We start from the raw sequence: 15,585 nt of genomic DNA on the forward strand, positions 1-15,585 counted from the left end.
CACCTGCTGGTGCTATCGGACCAGAGTGAAAGTGACGCTTTGCTTCTTTGTGATCAGATTCCACGAGGGTGGTTCCGTAAAAGGAAACATGCAAATATCAACGGCCTGTTGTAAAAGTGACCACCCGAAAACTTTTGACCCTTCCAAATGAAACCTATTTTCGCAGCAAGAATCTGACCTACCCAAACCTCAAATAACTGTATCTACACGTGATCAACATTGTAACCGTTTTAGAAGTCATTCAGGGGCAATGGATCATAAAATCTTGCAGTAAAGAATAAGCGTTTTGAAGATTACGGAGATTATGTCTTAAGTGCAAGAGACAAGAGTTGACTGGGGAAATTCTGAATAAAGTGGATTTGATCTTAATGATCTCTTCTCACTTGGTGGAATTCTCCCGTTTCACACAGAGGAAATGAGCCACTTACAGAATGGCTGAAGTGCTGTGGAATTCTAACACCATCGGGACACAGCTTTCGCCTCGTGGTATAGCTGTGCCTCCTGGAATGAAACGCCTTGGTGGCCCTTCCCAGAAAATTGAGCATTTTATACACAGCAGGCCACGTATTTTCTGGCTGAGCTTAGCCAGATAGGTTGTAAATTTAAATGCCTGTATTAACATTAAAGCTATTTTGGAGAAATACTGCTCTGATTTTCATAATGCCTGCGTTAATCTTAATTAAGACTTCTGTAACTAAAGGGTATAGCTGAACTGTTTATCCCTGGTATTTTTAAAGGTTTCACCCTTATTTTGCTGTCCTCCAATCAATATTTCCACTTTAAAAGACAAAAAACACACAATCCAACACTGAAATAATGTTAAACCTCTTGTAGCAGTTACAACACACAATAATTTAGACAGTGTTTACAGTATGATTGTCAAAGCCAAAGGGCAGCTGAGCAACTGAATGGCCCTATATTCCACAACTATTGTATCTCTAATCGGTGTTTCCATCATTGAAACCTATAATTCATCTGTTTAAAACAAATAAGTTACAAATAAGCATAAATTCTGTACCTAGGTTGGTAAGTACTTATGCCACTGCACTATGTTTATCTTCCCAGTTGGAACTGAATCTTCCTCTCCGCTTAAACTAACATTTTTCTCACTCTCTGTTGCTCTAGAAGTAGCCTGTCAGCAGTACTCTCGGTATGACTACCATACCTTTAGCCGTCTTGACCCTAACTTTTAGAATTCCTTCCCTAAATCTCACCACTTCCTCCAGCTCTCCTTAAAGACGCCCTTAAAACCTACCTCTTTGACCGAGCTTTCGGTCACCCAATCAGAGAATCAAATGGTGGCATCCGGCCCGTCTTGCCCATGTTGGCACATTGTAAGACTTTTCTGCTCTCTTTCCCCTTGGCCCTGCAAAATGTTGCCTTTTCAAGCGCGGGGGTCACCGTGTCGGAAAAAGGGGTCAGCCGCTCAGCACCTGGAAGAAGGGTGATTTCTTCACTCAAGTGGTTGTGAATCTTTGGTATTCTCTGCCCTAAAGAGTGCTTAGTTGCTGAGCATATTGAAAGCAAGTGGACATTAAGGGGCATGCGGATTGTGTGGGATGATGGAATTGTGCTTTGAACATCAATCATGCTCTTGGAATTGAACAGGACATCCCTCATGGCCTCCACTGAGTCGAGAAGTCCCCCCAGGTCGGCGTCCCCGAATCTTGGGGCTGGTCTCCTCTCCGCCATTGTTGCGAGCTGGCTGGGGTTGGCTGAGCAAGTGCAACTTAAATGCTGCTCGACCTTGTTAGCGGGGGGCTGGCGAACCTTCATTTGCAGTGAGAAGCCCGTGAGGCCTCTTTAAGTGGACCAATTAACGTCAAATAGAGTTACCGGCCTCGCTAGGCCGAGCGCTGGGAAGCCTGCAGCAATCCTCACTCACTACCACACTTAGAAATACTTCTGGAGAATCGCGTCCATGTGTTCATATGACATTCCTCTGTTTGCTATTTGACAAAAGTGTTATACTTTACACCTACCTCCATTTATCTAAATGGGTTAGAAAGTTTTAAAACTGAAAGATTCTGAATTCTCCCTCTGTACCCGAACAGGCGCCGGAGTGTGGCGACTGGGGGATTTTAATATTAAATGGCAGAGAAGGGTTAAAAAGCTAAATGGCCGGCTTTAGCGTCTTTTGCATATATCCAATTCCCTTTTGAAAGGTCATCTCCTTTGACTCAGTGTCAATTTGCGTTTGATAATGCTCCTGTGAAGATCTACTATATTAAAAGTCCTTCTAGAATTGCAAGCTACGAGAGGAAGGGTAAACCTGCCTGCAAACTTTACCAAAGAGAAAAGGACTTGTATTTATATAGCGCTTTTCAACAACCACTGAATGTTCCTGAGCACTTTACAGCCAATGTAGTACTTCTGAGGTGTAATCAGTACCGGAACAGGAAATGTGGCAGCCAATCTGCGCAGCCAACTTCCCCAAACAACAAATGTGATAAGAACTAGATAATCCCGTTTGTTGTGGTGTTGATTGAGAGTTAATTATTGGCCAGGATTCTGAGGATAACGTCACTACTCTACTGCCAGCCAGAAGAACAAGGGCCATGGGAATGCCTCCAGGACTGACGAGCTTCCCCACGCCAAGTTGCACCCCATCCTAACGTGGAATTAGCGCCGACCCTTCACTGTCACTGGATCAAAATCCTGGCACTCCCTCCCTAACAACGCCCTGGGTGTGTCTACACATCAACCGCAGCGGTTCAAGAAGACAGCCCACCACCACCCCTAGGGCAATTAGGAATGGGCAATAAATGCTGGCCCCACACCCTGTGAATGAATTAAAAATAAAACAAAAGGTGAGAAATCCCAGAATTTTGAGTTGCTATGGGGAAATGTTTGTTTGGGCGTTGTCTTGGTCCATGGATGATTCCTGATTGCAGCACAGTGAGGAAGCAGGAAGGAGAGAAAGCCATACATCCACATCCTGAACTAATGTTTCCCGTATCTAACCTGCATATAAATTCAACATGGACACAGTTCTGATCATCCTGGAAGATGCTGAGAAGATGAGAGGGATGAGCAATTTGCGGAAAGTTGTGTAATGACTAGTTTAAAGCTGGTGGCTTGATTGTCTTTCACAAGGTGAGGCAAGAGCTTCGTTACGGCGAGGTCACCAGAGATTAACTGAATTTTGTTCACTTCTTTATTGTGCTGTCATTAAACTTGACACCACCTTGCAGATTTAGTTCCTTCCGTCACTCTTAGGAATGTATCTGTGTGCAGTATCATATCTGTGTATCAATTGCCTGTAGCTCGCACAGTTAAAGTGTGTTTCTGTCCATAGATACCAGGGGTTGCTCAAAAGTTCAGACAGTACTTGTATCAAAACAAAGAGAAAAAGGAGAAAAGAGATCTTGGTAAAGAAGGTTCAAAGGTTGAAAATAGACTTTCATCCTTATCCGAATAAAAATATACATTGAAATCATATACTACGAGCTCTTTAATTAACTGGTACAAAGAGGGTCATTGTACTTGTATACAGAATATTAACCCTAGTATATACTCAAAGTGCTTATTATCTAAAGGGAGTTTGTCGCTCTTCGTGTTAGTAAACGTACTCCGTCCGTCACCCTCTACTGGTGTGGTCCTGTCACTGAGGCCTGATGCGTTCTTCTAAACCAAACACCACTTTGGTCTGGCTGAATTAACTTCAAAGTGAATTGAGAAGCCCTGTGTTCCTGGCCCTTGCCATTGTCTTGCAGCTTGGCTCTTCCCCCCCCCCCCCCCCCCCCCGGTCTAATTACTTCCAACTGCTCGTAGTGCTTTGAAGTGGCGAGCACGCTCAAAGCACCTGCCACAATCTGCACAGTGCAGGTGGCGGCGGCGGGGGGGGGGGGGGGAGGGGGGGGGGAGAGAGAGAGAGAGAGAGAGAAACAGCAAGCCAGGCCGAACTCTCACCCGGCTCTTCAGACTAGACCACTGCTGGGCAAATGTAATTCCCCCTTCTATGAGGAACAGGACTTAACAGTATTTTATAAATCTGAATTAGCCAGTTCTGATATCATTGTTCTTGGAACCCTGCGGACAGCAGGATGTTTTGTTCCCATGGCAGGCAACACTTAAAATTCTGCAGTTAATTGTTCCCAGAATTCAGATCTTTTACAGCAGCCTTAGATCTGCTCTTAAGAATGTCTAGTTGCGGGCAGCACGGTGGCGCAGTGGTTAGCATTGCTGCCTCACGGCGCCGAGATCTCAGGTTCGATCCAGGCTCTGGGTCACTGTCCGTGTGGAGTTTGCACATTCTCCCCGTGTTTCCGTGGGTTTCACCCTCGCAACCCAAAAGATGTACAGGCTCGGTGGACCGGCCACACATGTTTAGTTGCAGCATATGGATCAATAGTTGTTCGGTGTAAATATGCTTTTTGCTCGTGAGCTGTACAAGTGTGTTCTTGGAAATTCAGGGACAACTGATAAATTGGCCATGGGGTTGCTGCTAGTCAGCTGATGAATTGTAGCTATTTATGTGAGAGATGATGCTGGAGTTGGGAACGGCATTGCTATATTGTTATACGGAGCCACCTTGGAGGTACGGTAGCACAGTGGTTAGCACAGTTGCTTCACAGCTCCAGGGTCGATTCCCAGCTTGGGTCACTGTCTGTGCGGAGTCTGCACGTTCTCCCTGTGTGTGCGTGGGTTTCCTCCGGGTGCCCCGGTTTCCTCCCACAGTCCCAACGATGTTCGGGTTAGGTGGATTGGCCATGCTAAATTGCCCTTGGTGTTCAAAAAGGTTAAGTGGGGTTATTGGGTTACGAGGTTAGGGTGGAGGCCTGGGCTTGAGTAGGGTTCTCTTTCCAAGGGCCGGTGCAAACTCGATGGGCCGAATGGCCTCCTGCTGCACTGTAAATTCTATGTAACAGTTGATGCCCTTAGCAACATGCCTGGGCCACATAGACAAATATTGATGTGACTCTCTTGCTTTTCGCAGCATTATTCAATTCCTGCTGCCTCCCTTTCTGTCAAATTCTCTCTGCTCTTCACCACCTCCCTACAGTATTCCCTTTACCCATTAGATCACTGGGAAAATTGCTGAAAGTAGCTACTTTTCTTATGCAGTAGACTGATGTTCGCTTCATCTGAAGGCCATACTGATTTTAATTCAAACTCCTGGGGATTTTTAATTTCTCTGGATTAATTTAACATACCACATTATTCAGTGAATTTCACTGTAATACTGTGGATTTGGGTGGATCAACCATTTGTCCCCCAAAGAGAAAATTAACAAGAGGAATGATCAGAATGAATATTTGCTTTTCAATTTAACTGCATCGGGAACTCCCTGATCAGTTACATGTAGGTTCGTAAGCTTTATAGCTGTGCCAACCATGGTCAACTGCCCCCTTGTATGGAGCTGTATGAAGTAATTAAAATTGATAATTCTGCACTTCAGGCATACTTCTTGAATGATCCAATTACTTTCTCTAATGTGCAGTCTTAAACAGATTTATAATCGTGTTTGGATTACAGAGTGCTCACCACTCAATTTTTCCACGTTGCTTTGATAACCCTAACCCAGATCAGCCGTTATGTTTTATAGCCACAGTTTGTTTTCTAGGCGGTGTGAATTTGATATTAATTGTAGCAAAGTGAGTCCAAAAGCTGTTCAATAATTAACGACTAATTGCAATTGTTAACTGCCCCTAAGTAGTTTGCTATAACCAGAATAGGATGTTTTGTTTTAACCATTTGAGGGATATGGCTGCCGCTGGCTAGCAATAGCATTTATTGCCCATCCCTGTTTGCCCTCTTAAGGTGGTGGTGAGCTGCCTTCTTGAGCCACTCCGTCCCTTGGTGCAGGTACATCCACTGCTGTTGGGGAGGGAGCTCCACCAGGATTTTGACATACGGTGTTCTGTTAAGTATTGGTGTAAAACCACATCGTACAGTATTTGAACAAACATAATTTTTTTTTTTTTTTTGAAGGCTGTATAACTGAAGTCGGGTTTGACAAGTTTAAAGAGTTTAACTGGTTATCTTACAGCATGCTCCTTACCCCCGCAAGCGGGTTCCTTGCATCTTGATTGCCTAAACCGGGTTTAAAATTAAGTGGGGTGTCCCTGTCAGGAATGACTGCTCCATCATAGAGCAAATAGAAACTCTTACTTGGCGGAGTCGCTTCACATTCTAGCTTCAATTGGAGACTCTTTAACGTAGCGATGCATTTATATTCGACATTGACGACAGGTTATTGAATATATGCTTGGCCTGACCTTTACATTACCTGCATTGCAATTTTCCCGTTTTGGGAATGAAGACTGACGTTTACATTTCCAGAGCAGGGTCCCAGTATTCCCAAGTGATGCATTTCAGGATCACCAGCCACAACGGAAGCTGAGGCAGTATCATGAAAAACATGGCCTGGTTATTGTCAAGTCCACATAATACCATGTTAAATATCATCTGACTTGATTATTTCCATCAAATGAAGCCTGGGTTGCAGCAGTCTCTACAAGTGGCTTCAACACCCCCAGGTTTCAGAAAAGCAAGTGGGAATTCAGATTTTTCCGCAGTCGCTGGTGAACCCTGCAGAACACCTGTGTGTACAGGAATGTAATGGAACAGACATCGGGCTTGGCATGACATCCTAGAATGTTCTAAAGCTGGCTGCTATTTACTGTGTATCTCACATGTGAATGCCCACTTGGCTATGGTACTCATGTGTTCTGGCACCGGAAGAACATTTCTCCATGGATAATCAAGTCTTTTGCCTCAGTAGTGTGTTGCTGGATGATACATTTTGAGGAGATTTGCCAAGTGCGATCAGCATTACAGAGGTATTTATTTGTATAAATTGATCAGGTGTTTCGTCCCCATTGGATGAGGGATTTCGCCTACACATCTTACCTCTTTGCCAGCACAGGTAATCGGTCCTCCTGCTTTAGATGAGACTGGGTAGAACACAACTAAAATCTATACACTTGTTTGGGTAGACAATGTAACCAAACGTAAAGGAAAGTTACGCATCTGTTATTGATTTGGATTAGTTGCTGTTGATTAAACATCATGCATACAAATCTACCTGATCGACCGTGGGCGGCACACTTGGTAGCACTGCTGCCTCACAGCGCCAGGGACTCGGGTTCAATTCCAGCCTAGGGTCACTGTCTCTGTGGAGTTTGTACGTTCTCACCGTGTCTGCGTGAATTTGGTCTGGGTGCTCCGGTTTCCTCCCAAAGTCCAACAATGTGCGGGATAGGTGGATTGACCATGCTAAATTGCCCTTAGTGTCCAGGGATGTGCAGGTTAGGTTATAGGATTACAAGGATTTTTCATAGAATTTTACAGTGCAGAAGGAGGCCATTCGGCCCATCGAGTCTGCACCGGCTCTTGGAAAGAGCACCCTACCCAAGGTCAACACCTCCACCCTATCCCCATAACCCAGTAACCCCACCCAACACTAAGGGCAATTTATCATGGCCAATCCACCTAACCTGCACATCTTTGGACTGTGGGAGGAAACCGACGCACACACGGGGAGGATGTGCAGACTCCGCACAGACAGTGACCCAAGCCGGAATCGAACCTGGGACCCTGGAGCTGTGAAGCAATTGTGCTATCCACAAGGCTACCGTGCTGCCCCCAAGGATAGGACAGGGTAAACTGGGAGATGGACATGGATGGTGGGTTCTTTCGAAGGATTGGCGCAGACTTGATGGGCAGAATGACCTGCACTGTGGGGATTCTATGATTCTCATATTGAGCACCCACAGCAGAAAGTAATGTGACATGACCAAGCGTATGGAATGCACTCAAAACAGTTTTCTCAGGTGTTTTGTGATTTTAACTGGCGTAAATGTCAGTGGGTCTTGGGTGGCATGGTAGCACAGTGGTTAGCACTGCTGCTTCACAGCACCAGGGTTCCAGGTTCGATTCCCAGCTTGGGTCACTGTCTGCGGAATCAGCACGTTCTCCCTGTGTCTGCGTGGGTTCCCTCCGGGCCCTCCGGTTTCCTCCCACAAGACTTGCTGTTGGGTGAATTGGACATTCTGAATTCTCTCTGTACCCCAACAGGCTTTGGAATGAGGTGACTAAGGGATTTTCACAGTAACTTCATTGCCGTGTCAATGTAAGCTATTTGTGACACTAATAAAGATTATTAAGTGTATTTGTTCAGGGAACATGTGGTATTTCTAACATGTATTTTCTTGTGTGCTGAAGATTAAAGGGATTTACTCCCACTGTCCCTAGCAGGGGAGTGCAGATGATAAAAATGAGCATCATGCGAAGGTTCCTGTTCCGGTCACTCCCAATCTTCCCCAAATCTTTCTTTGCCACGGTAAACACGCTGATCTTAGGCTTCGTACGGGTGGGGAAGAGCCCCAGGATTCGTAGAACCATCCTGCAGAGAAGACGGTGCTCAGGAGGTCTGGCACTGCCAACCTCCTGCACTACCATTGGGCAGCAAACGTGGAAAGGGTGCAGGATTGTCTTGGGGAGCCAGGGGTGGAGTGGGTGCAGATGGAGGAAACATCATTTGTAGGTACTTCCCTGCTGGCACTAATTACTGCCCCACTCCCGTTCTCTCTGGCCAGGTTCTCGACGAACCCGATGGTGGTAGCCTCAGTAAAGGCCTTGAACCAATGCAGATACCAGTTCAAGGTGAGGGACAAGCCTGTCTCAGTAACAATCTGTAACAACCACAGATGAATCCCTGTGGGAATGGACGCTACCTACAAAACCTGGAGGGGGAAGAGGGTCTTGTGATGAGATTTAGGGACATGTATGTGACACGGGGAGGATGTGCAGACTCCGCACAGACAGTGACCCAAGCCGGAATCGAACCTGGGACCCTGGAGCTGTGAAGCAATTGTGCTATCCACAATGCTACCGTGCTGTCCTTAAGAACAAATAAATCTACACTATATCATTTTACCGTAATCCATGTACCTATCCAATCGCTGCTTGAAGGTCCCTAATGTTTCCGACTCAACTACTTCCACAGGCAGTGCATTCCATGCCCCCACTACTCTCTGGGTAAAGAACCTACCTCTGACAGCCCCCCCTATATCTTCCACCATTCACCTTAAATTTATGTCCCCTTGTAATGGTTTGTTCCACCCAGGGAAAAAGTCTCTGACTATCTATTCCCCTGATCATCTTATAAACCTCTATCAAGTCGCCCCTCATCCTCCGTTCTAATGAGAAAAGGCCTAGCACCCTCAACCTTTCCTCGTAAGACCTACTCTCCATTCCAGGCAACATCCTGGTAAATCTCCTTTGCACCTTTTCCAAAGCTTCCACATCCTTCCTAAAATGAGGCGACCAGAACTATACACAGTACTCCAAATGTGGCCTTACCAAAGTTTTGTACAGCTGCATCATCACCTCACGGCTCTTAAATTCAATCCCTCTGTTAATGAACGCGAGCACACCATAGGCCTTCTACACAGCTCTATCCACTTGAGTGGCAACTTTCAAAGATGTATGAACATAGACCCCAAGATCTCTCTGTTCCTCCACATTGCCAAGAACTCTACCGTTAACCCTGTATTCCGCATTCATATTTGTCCTTCCAAAATGGACAACCTCACACTTTTCAGGGTTAAACTCCATCTGCCACTTCTCAGCCCAGCTCTGCATCCTATCTATGTCTCTTTGCAGCCGACAACAGCCCTCCTCACTATCCACAACTCCACCAATCTTCGTATCATCTGCAAATTTACTGACCTACCCTTCAACTCCCTCATCTAAGTCATTAATGAAAATCACAAACAGCAGAGGACCCAGAACTGATCCCTGCGGTACGCCACTGGTAACTGGGATCCAGGCGGAATATTTGCCATCCACCACCACTCTCTGACTTCTATCAGTTAGCCAGTTCGTTATCCAACTGGCCAAATTTCCCACTATCCCATGCCTCCTTACTTTCTGCAGAAGCCTACCATGGGGAACCTTATCAAATGCCTTACTAAAATCCATGTACACTACATCCACTGCTTTACCTTCATCCACATGCTTGGTCACCTCCTCAAAGAATTCAATAAGACTTGTAAGGCAAGACCTACCCCTCACAAATCCGTGCTGACTATCCCTAATCAAGCAGTGTCTTTCCAGATGTTCAGAAACCCTATTCTTCAGTACCCTTTCCATGACTTTGCCTACCATCAAAGAAAGACTAACTGGCCTGTAATTCCCAGGGTTATCCCTAGTCCCTTTTTTGAACAGGGGCACGACCTTCGCCACTCCAATCCCATGGTACCACCCCTGTTGACAGTGAGGACGAAAAGATCATTGCCAACAGCTCTCCAATTTCATCTCTTGCTTCCCATAGATCCTTGGATATATCCCGTCAGGCCCAGGGGACTTGTCTATCAAGTTTTTCAAAATGCCCAACACATCTTCCTTCCTAACAAGTATTTCCTCGAGCTTACCAGTCTGTTTCACTGTCCTCTCCAACAATATGGCCCCTCTCATTTGTAAATACAGAAGAAAAGTACTCGTTAAAGACCTCTCCTATCTCTTCAGACTCAATACACAATCTCCTGCTACTGTCCTTGATCAGACCTACCCTCGCTCTAGTCATTCTCATATTTCTCACATATGTGTAATAGGCCTTGGGGTTTTCCTTGATCCTACCCGCCAAAGATTGTTCATGCCCTCTCTTAGCTCTCCTAATCTCTTTCTTCAGTTCCCTCCTGGCTATCTTGTATCCCTCCAGCCCTGTCTGAACCTTGTTTCCTCAACCTTACACAAGTCTCCTTTTTCCTCTTAACAAGACATTCAACCTCTCTTGTCAACCATAGTTCCCTCACTCGATATATGTCCCTGTCAGGCAGGGAAGAGATGGTCAAGGACACGTAGTACCTGTTCCTTGAACAAGTTCCACATTTCACTTGTGTCCTTCCCTGACAGCCTATGTTCCCAACTTATACACTTCTATTCTTGTCTGACAACATCGTATTTACCCTTCCCCCAATTGTAAACCTTGCCCTGTTGCACGCACCTATCCCTCTCCATTACTAAAGTGAAAGTCACAGAATTGTGGTCACTATCTCCAAAATGCTCCCCCACTAACAAATCTATCACTTGCCCTGGTTCATTACCAAGTACTAAATCCAATATTGCCCCTCCTCTGGTCGGACAATCTACATACTGTGTTAGAAAAGCTTCCTGGACACACTGCACAAACACCACCCCATCCAAACTATTTGATCTAAAGAGTTTCCACTCAATATTTGGGAAGTTAAAGTCACCCATGACTACTACCCTGTGACTTCTGCACCTTTCCAAAATCTGTTTCTCCACATCTCTGCTACTATTGGGGGGCCTATAGAAAACTCCTAACAAGGTGACTGCTCCTTTCCTATTTCTGACTTCAACCCATACTACCTCAGTAGGCTGATACTCCTCGAACTGCCTTTCTGCAGCTGTTATACTATCTCTAATTAACAATGCCACCCCCTCCCCACCTCTTTTACCACCCTCCCTAATCTTATTGAAACATCTATAACCAGGGACCTCCAACAACCATTTCTGCCCCTCTTCTATCCAAGTTTCCGTGATGGCCACCACATCGTAGTCCCAAGTACCGATCTATGCCTTAAGTTCACCCACCTTATTCCTGAAGCTTCTTGTGTTGAAGTATACACACTTCAACCCATCTCCGTGCCTGCAAGTACTCTCCTTTGTCAGTGTTCCCTTCCCCACTGCCTCATTGCACGCTTTGGCATCCTGAATATCGGCTACCTTAGTTGCTGGACTACAAATCCAGTTCCCATTCCCCTGCCAAATTAGTTTAAACCCTCCTGAAGAGTACTAGAAAATCTCCCTCCCAGGATATTGGTGCCCCTCTGGTTCAGATGCAACCCGTCCTGTTTGTACAGGTCCCACCTTCCCCAGAATGCACTCCAATTATCCAAATACCTGAAGCCCTCCCTCCTACACCATTCCTGCAGCCATGTGTTCAGCTGCACTCTCTCCCTATTCCTAGCCTCGCTATCACGTGGCACCGGCAACAAACCAGAGATGACAGGTCTGTCTGTCCTGGCTTTTAACTTCCAGCCTAACTCCCTAAACTCATTTATTACCTCCACACCCCTTTTCCTACCTACGTCGTTGGTACCAATGTGCACCACGACTTCTGGCTGCTCCCCCTCCCCCTTAAGGATCCCGAAGACACGGTCCGAGACATCCCTGGCCCTGGCACCCGGGAGGCAACTTACCTTCCGGGAGTCTCGCTCGCGACCACAGAATCTCCTATCTATTCCCCTAACCATTGAATCGCCTACAACTATTGCTTTTCTATTCTCCCCCCTTCCCTTGAGCCCCAGAGCCAGACTCAGTGCCAGAGACCTGGCCGCTAGGGCCTTCCCCCGGTAGGTCATTCCCCCAACAGCATCCAAAACGGTATACTTGTTTTGAAGGGGAACGGCCACGAGGGATCCCTGCACTGTCTGCCTGTTTGTTTGTTTTTCCCCCTGACTGTAACCCAGCTATTCTTGTCCTGTACCTTGGGTGTGGTTACCTTCCTGTAACTCTTCTCTATCACCCCCTCTGCCTCCCGGATGATCCGAAGTTGATCCAGCTTCAGCTCCAGTTCCCTAACACGGTCTTTGAGGAGCTGGAGTTGGGTGCACGTCCCGCAGGTATAGTCAGCGGGGACACCGGTGGTATCCCTCACCACCCACATCCTAAAGGGGGAGCATGCAACTGGCCTCGCCTCCATCCCCTCTTACCTGACAGAATATAGCTGCCCTGTGGACCAACTGGATCTCCGCCCTCCGACTCTGCTCCCAGTCAGCTGCACTCTGTAAACTCCTGGCTCTCTTCTCACACTTTGCGGAAATGTAGGAAACAAAATGAAAGGAGCACTGAAAGGAGCACCGTACTCCCTCCTCACCCAACTTCCTCGGTCACCAAACTCTTACTATAGCACTCAATGCACCAAATTCAGCACTCAGTGCAAACAAAGTCTGCACTGTAGGGGATCACTTTTATACTGTGAATCTAGCCTCTGAAAACTGGCCTAATCCAATTAACTAATTAACAAGCTCCAGCTGCAAGTGCCTACAAGTAGAAGCTTGTTTAAAGCTGATTGAAAATTCACCTTCTTCTAAACCAAACTTTTAAGTTAATTAACTAAATAAAAGAAAGACTAGACTTTAGATAAAACTGAAGCCTTATACTCCCTCAGTCACCAAACTCTCACTATAGCACTCAAATGCACCAAATTCAGCACTCAGTGCAAACCTCAGTGCATCTGTCAGTCCCTATAGAGGTGCCCCATGTCCCAGCCTCTCAGGATTGCCACTCCACACTAAAAGCCCTAAAAGGAAGATTTGCAAGATAACGATTGCAAAGAAATTGGTGAGATTAGTCACTGTACTTTAAATTTTTTTTATTTTTAAAATGAGGACCCAATTTTTTTTCCAATTAAGGGGCAATCTACCTACGCTGCAAATCTTTGGGTTGTGGGGGTGAGACCCGTGCAGATATGGGGAGAATGTGCAAACTCCACACGGACAGTTGCCCAGTGCGGTGAGGCAGTAGTGCTAACCACTGCACCACCGTGCCAGCCCTATACTTATTAATTATAATCTTTATTTTCACAAGTAGGCTTAAATTAGTACTGCAATGAATTTGCTGTGAAAAGCCCCTAGTCTCCACATTCCGGCGTCTGTTCAGGATGCCCAAGTTACCTACAAGCATGTCTTTCGGGACTTGTGGGAGGAAACCCATCAGAAATGGGGAGAACATGCAGACTCCACACAGACAGCGAACCAAGCCAGGAATCGAACTTGGGACCCTGGCATGTGAAGCAACAGTGTTAACCACTATAACTGAGCGTGGTAGTACGTCAACCGAGTTTCATTATTGTGCAGATGTACAACGTGGGAAAATGTGAAATTGTCCATTTTCTGCAGGAAAGGCATATTGTGTAAATGGGGAGAGATTGCAGAGCTCCATGCAGTGGAATCTGTGCCGTAGTCAGATTCACTTAGCGGAATCATTTGAAAAAAGTTTTGATCATGGATTTATCTTAGTTATTCAATGTACATGTTCCTTTTACTCTAAATGCAGACACAAGGTATAAAAGTGCAGATGAGTATAACAGCCTGAAATTAGTAGTTAACTTCTGTTTTTAATTGATTTCTCCCCAAAAAAAGTAGTTATGACAGGCACACAGCCAAAAATACTGACGTCAGAATCAGTTACTTTGTCTTCTCTTCACCGTTAATAGTTTTCTCGAGCCTTCACCTTGGTTTCTCAGTAACCATGTCACTGATGGTTTAACTAATAGCGAAACACGCAATTATAAATTGGTGTTGCTCATTCCTCAAAACCTTCCCCAATGCAGTGGTGCAAGACTATCGGACCCCCTTGGGAACCAAAGTCTGAAGTCCACAGTTTACAACAGTACAGCGCAGTACAGGCCCTTCGGCCCTCTATGTTGCGCCGGCCTGTGAAACCACTCAAAGCCCATCTACACAATTCCCTTCGTGTTGTCGAGTCCACTACTCTTGCAGGCAGGGCATTCCACGTCCTTACTACTCCAAGTAAAGAACCTACCTCTCACATCTGTCTTATATCTATCTCCCCTCAATTTAAAGCTATGTCCCCTCGTGCTAGACATCGCCATCCGAGGAAAAAGGCTCTCACTGTCCACCCTATCCAATCCTCTGATCATCTTGTATGCCTCAATTAAGTCACCTCTTAACCTTCTTCTCTCTAACGAAAATAGCCTCAAGTCCCTCAGCCTTTCCTCATAAGATCTTCCCTCCAGACCAGGCAACATTCTGGTAAATCTCCTCTGCCCCCTTTCCAATGCTTCCACATCCTTCCTATAATGCGGCGACCAGAATTGCACGCAATACTCCAAATGCGGCCGCACCAGAGTTTTGTACAGCTGCAACATGACCTCATGGCTCCGAAACTCAATCCCTCTACCAATAAAAGCTAACACACCGTACGCCTTCTTAACAACCCTCTCAACCTGGGTGGCAACTTTCAGGGATCTATGTACAGATCTCTCTGCTCATCCACACTGCCAGGAATCTTACCATTAGCCCAGTACTCTGTCTTCCTGTTATTCCTTCCAAAATGAATCACCTCACACTTTTCTGCATTAAACTCCATTTGCCACCTCTCAGCCCAGCACTGCAGCTTATCTATGTCCCTCTGTAACTTGTAACACCTTCCGCACGGTCCACAACTCCGACTTTAGTGTAATCTGCAAATTTACTCACCCATCCTTCTACGCCCTCCTCCAGGTCATTTATAAAAATGACAAACAGCAGTGGCCCCAAAACAGATCCTTGTGGTAAACCACTAGTAACTGGACTCCAGTCCGAACACTTCCCATCAACCACCACGCTTTGTCGTCTTCCAGCTAGCCAATTTCTGATCCAAACTGCTAAATCTCCCCGAATCCCATGCCTCCGTATTTTCTGCAGTAGCCTACCGTGGGGAACCTTATCAAACGCTTTACTGAAATCCATATGTACCACATCAACTGCTTTACCCTCGTCCACCTGTTGGTCACCTTCTCAAAGAACTCAATAAGGTTTGTGAGGCACGACCTACCCTTCACAAAACCGTGTTGGCTATCTCTAATCAAATTATTCCTTTCCAGAT

The 15,585-nt window shown here is 46.0% G+C and overlaps 1 protein-coding gene across 6 annotated transcripts in view; it reads right to left on the minus strand.

Annotated features, from left to right (window-relative positions):
* Nucleotides 1-15,585, minus strand: part of cenpx (centromere protein X) — a 102,149-nt gene that overhangs the window by 69,390 nt on the left and 17,174 nt on the right. The gene's annotated exons all lie outside the window — the stretch shown is intronic.

This window comes from Scyliorhinus torazame, chromosome 18 (assembly GCF_047496885.1).
Source record: "Scyliorhinus torazame isolate Kashiwa2021f chromosome 18, sScyTor2.1, whole genome shotgun sequence".
NCBI lineage: Eukaryota > Metazoa > Chordata > Chondrichthyes > Carcharhiniformes > Scyliorhinidae > Scyliorhinus > Scyliorhinus torazame.